The sequence below is a fragment of the Arachis ipaensis genome, chromosome B6, assembly GCF_059453495.1.
Source record: "Arachis ipaensis isolate K30076 ecotype BB chromosome B6, ASM5945349v1, whole genome shotgun sequence".
Classification (NCBI taxonomy): Eukaryota; Viridiplantae; Streptophyta; class Magnoliopsida; order Fabales; family Fabaceae; genus Arachis; species Arachis ipaensis.
Genome location: NC_142441.1, coordinates 30,985,028 through 30,989,607, shown reverse-complemented (window position 1 = coordinate 30,989,607; position 4,580 = coordinate 30,985,028). Strand labels below are relative to the sequence as shown.

The window sequence follows — 4,580 nt, the reverse complement described above, 5'->3', positions numbered from 1 at the left end:
TGCTCCATCCTTTTCTTAGTGATGGGCTTGTCCTCATCAATGAGGATGTCCCCTTCTATGTCAATTCCAGCCGAATTGCAGAGGTGACAGATGAGGTGAGGAAAGGCTAACCTTGCCAAAGTGGATGACTTGTCAGCCACCTTGTAGAGTTCTTGAGGTATAATCTCATGAACTTCCACCTCTTCTCCAATCATGATAATGTGGAGCATGATGGCCCGGTCTATAGTAACTTCAGACCGGTTGCTAGTAGGAATGATTGAGCATTGAATGAATTCTAACCATCCTCTAGCCACTGGTTTGAGGTCAAGCCTTCTTAGTAGAACAGGCTTGCCTCTTGAGTTAATTTTCCATTGAGCTCCTTCCTCACATATGTGAGGACTTGGTCCAACCTTTGATCAAAGATGACCCTTCTAGTGTAGGGGCGTGCATTTTCTTCCATCATTGGTAAGTTGAACGCCAACCTTACATTTTTTGGACTGAAATCTAAGTATTTCCCCCGAACCATTGTAAGCCAATGCTTTGGATTCGGGTTCACACTTTGATCATGGTTCCTAGTGATCCATGTGTTTGCATAGAACTCTTGAACCATTAAGATCCCGACTTGTTGAATGGGGTTGGTGAGGACTTCCCAACCTCTTCTTCGGATCTCATGTCGGATCTCTGGATACTCATTCTTTTTGAGCTTGAAAGGAACCTCAGGGATCACTTTCTTCTTGGCCACAACTTCATAGAAGTGGTCTTAATGGACCTTTGAGATGAATCTCTCCATCTCCCATGACTCAGAGGTGGAAGCAGTTGCCTTCCCTTTCCTCTTTCTAGAGGTTTCTCTGGCCTTAGGTGCCATTAATGGTTATAGAAAAACAAAAAGCAATGCTTTTATCATACCAAACTTAAAATGTTTGCTCGTCCCCGAGCAAAAGAAGAAAGAAAGAGGGAGAAGAAGAAGAGAAATAGAGGAGAGGGAGAGAGGGGTGTATTCGGCCAAGGGGTGAAGAGAGGGTTGTGTTGTGTGAAAATGAAGAAGGAAGGAGGGGTTTATATAGGAGTGGGGGGAGGGTTAGGGTTCGGCCATTAGGGTTGGGTTTGGGAGGGAAAATAGTTTGAATTTGAAGGTAGGTGGGGGGTTTTTGGGGAAGAGAGGATAGATGTGAGTGGTGAAGAGGTGATGGGAAAGAGTGATTGAGTTGATTGGTGAAGGGTATTTGGGGAAGAGAGTTATGAAAAGGTGTGAAGAGGAGAGAAGAAAAGGTGGGGATCCTGTGGGGTCCGTAGATCCTGTGGTGATCCTGTGGAGTCCACAGATCCAGTGGGGTCAAGGACTTAACATCCCTGCTCCAATTAGGCGTGTAAAACGCCCTTAGCATGCATGTCTGGCGTTAAACGCCAGCTTGCTGCTTGTTTTTGGCGTTAAACGCCCAAATATAGCCTGTTTCTGGCGTTTAACGCCACTTCCATGCTCTGTTCTAGCGTTAAACGCCAGCCTGGTGCTTGTTTCTAGCGTTTAACGCCAGCTTGATGCTTCTTTCTGGCGTTAAATGCCAGTAAGTTCTTCCTCCAGGGTGAGCTGTTTTTAAAGCTATTTTTCATTCTGTTTTTGATTTTTTAGTAGTTTTTGTGACTCCACATGATCATCAACCTAATAAAATACAAAATAACAAAAAAGAAAATAAAATAGATATAATTAAATAACATTGGGTTGCCTCCCAACAAGCGCTTCTTTAATGTCAATAGCTTGACAGTGAGCCCTCATGGAGCCTCACAGATGTTCAGAGCATTGTTGGAACCTCCCAACACCAAACTTAGAGTTTGACTGTGGGGGCTCTGGTTGACTCTGCAGTGAGAGAAGCTTTTCATGCTTCCTCTCCATGGTTACAGAAGGAGATCCTTGAGTTTTAAACACAAGGTTGTCCTCATTCAGTTGAAGGACCAACTCTTCTCTTTCCACATCAATCACAGCTCTTGCTGTGGCTAGGAAGGGTCTTCCAAGGATGATAGATTCATCCTCATCCTTCCCAGTGTCTAGGATTATGAAATCAACAGGGATGTAAAGGCCTTCAACCTTTACTAACACGTCCTCTACTAGTCCATAAGCCTGTTTCTTAAGTTGTCTGCCATTTCTAATGAGATTCTGGCAGCTTGTACCTCAAAGATCCCAAGTTTCTCCATTACAGAGAGTGGCATAAGGTTAATGCCTGACCCCAGGTCACACAGAGCCTTTTCAAAGGGCATGGTGCCTATGGTACAGGGTATTAAGAATTTACCAGGATCCTATTTCTTTTGAGGTAATTTCAGCCTATCCAATGCATTCAGTTCATTGGTGAGCAAGGGAGGTTCATCTTCCCAAGTCTCATTACCAAATAATTTGGCATTCAGCTTCATGATTGCACCAAGGTACTTAGCAACTTGCTCTTCAGTAATGGCTTCATCCTCTTCAGAGGAAGAATACTCATCAGAGCTCATGAAGGGCAAAAGGAGGTTTAATGGAATCTCTATGGTCTCTAGATGAGCCTCAGATTCCTTTGGTTCCTCAAAGGGAAACTCCTTATTGGTCCCTGAACGTCCCAGGAGGTCTTCCTCACTAGGATTCACGTCATCTTCCTCCCTTGTAGGTTCGGCCATGATGGTTAAATCAATGGCCTTGCACTCTCTCTTTGGATTTTCTTCTGTATTGCTTGGGAGAGTACTAGGAGGAGTTTCAGTGACCCTTTTACTCAGCTGGCACACTTGTGCCTCCAAATTTCTAATGGAAGACTTTATTTCATTCATGAAAGTTAGAGTGGCCTTAGATAGATCAGAGACTATATTTGCTAAGCTAGATCGATTCTACTCAGAATTCTCTGTCTGTTGCTAAGTGGATGATGGAAAAGGCTTGCTATTGCTAAACCTATTTCTTCCACCATTATTAAAGCCTTGTTGAGGCTTTTGTTGATCCTTCCATGAGAAATTTGGATGATTTCTCCATGAGGGATTATAGGTGTTTTCATAGGGTTCACCCATGTAATTCACCTCTGCTATTGCAGGGTTCTCAGGATCATAAGCTTCTTCTTCAGAAGATGCCTCTTGAGTACTGTTGGATGCAGCTTGCATTCCATTCAGACTCTGAGAAATCATATTGACTTGCTGAGTCAATATTTTATTCTGAGCCAATATGGCATTCAGAGTATCAATTTCAAGAACTCTCTTCCTCTGAGGCGTCCCATTATTTACAGGATTCCTCTCAGAAGTGTACATAAACTGGTTATTTGCAACCATGTCAATGAGTTCCTGAGTTTCTGCAGGCATTTTCTTTAGGTGAATGGATCCACCTGCAGAATGGTCCAGTGACATCTTTGATAGCTCAGACAGACCATCATAGAATATATCCAGGATGGTCTATTCTGAAAGCATGTCAAAAGGACACTTTTTGGTCAGTTCCTTGTATCTCTCCCAAGCTTCATAGAGGGATTCACCTTCTTTCTGTTTGAAGGTTTGAACATCCACTCTAAGCTTACTAAGCTTTTGAGGAGGAAAGAACTTGGCTAAGAAAGCCGTGACCAGCTTATCCCAAGAGTTCAGGCTATCTTTAGGTTGAGAGTCCAACCATATTCTAGCTCTGTCTCTTACAGCAAACGGGAAAAGCATAAGCCTGTAGACCTCGGGATCAACCCCATTGGTCTTAACAGTATCACAGATCTGCAAGAATTCAGTTAAGAACTGAAAAGGATCTTCTGATGGAAGTCCATGAAACTTGCAATTCTGTTACATCAGAGAAATTAATTGAGGCTTTAGCTCAAAATTGTTTACTCCAATGGCAGGGATTGAGATGCTTCTTCCATGTAAATTGGAATTTGGTGCAGTAAAGTCACCAAGCATCTTCCTTGCATTGTTATTATTTTCGTCCATGTCTCTTTCTTTTTCGAAAATTTCTGTCAGATTTTCTCCAGAGAGTTGTGCTTTAGCTTCCTCTTCAGAGTCCTTTCAGGTTCAGGATCAGCTTCAACAAGAATGTTCTTATCCTTATTCCTGCTCATATGAAAAAGAAAAAAATAGAAAAGAAAATATGGAATCCTCTATACCACAGTATAGAGATTCCTTTATGTGAGTAGAAGAAGAAAAGAATAGAAGAAGAGAAATTCGAACACCAAGAGGAAGAGAGGGTTTGAATTTTGAGATGAAGAGAAGTGTTAGTAAATAATAAATAATTAGATGAGAGAGAAAATTTTTTGAAAATAATTGAAAAGAAAAGAAAAATATTTTTGTTTTTAATTTAAAATTAAAGTTATAATTCAAAAATTTTTTAAAAAAGAAAATTGAAATTAAATTAAATTTAATTCAATTAGTTAATTAAAAAGAAATTTTGAAAAAGAGGAAGGTGATTTTCGAAAATTAGAGAGAGAATTAGTTAGGTAGTTTTGAAAAAGATATAATTGAAAAAAAGATAGGATTGATTTGAAGAAGATTTGAAAACCAATTTAAAAAGATAAGAAGTTAGAAAAGAAGTTAGAAAAGATTTTGAAATTGATTTTGAAAAAGATGTGATTGAAAGATATTTTGAAAAAGATTTGAAAAAGAAATTTAAAAAGATTTGATTTTGAAAATTA

General features: G+C 40.2%; 1 non-coding gene across 1 annotated transcript; it reads left to right on the top strand.

The window, feature by feature from the left end:
• The first annotated feature begins 3,381 nt into the window (after positions 1-3,381).
• Positions 3,382-3,489, top strand: LOC148555042 (small nucleolar RNA R71). Its single transcript, XR_015886373.1, has one exon. It is a non-coding gene; the product is annotated as a small nucleolar RNA R71 (small nucleolar RNA).
• Positions 3,490-4,580: the final 1,091 nt, after the last annotated feature.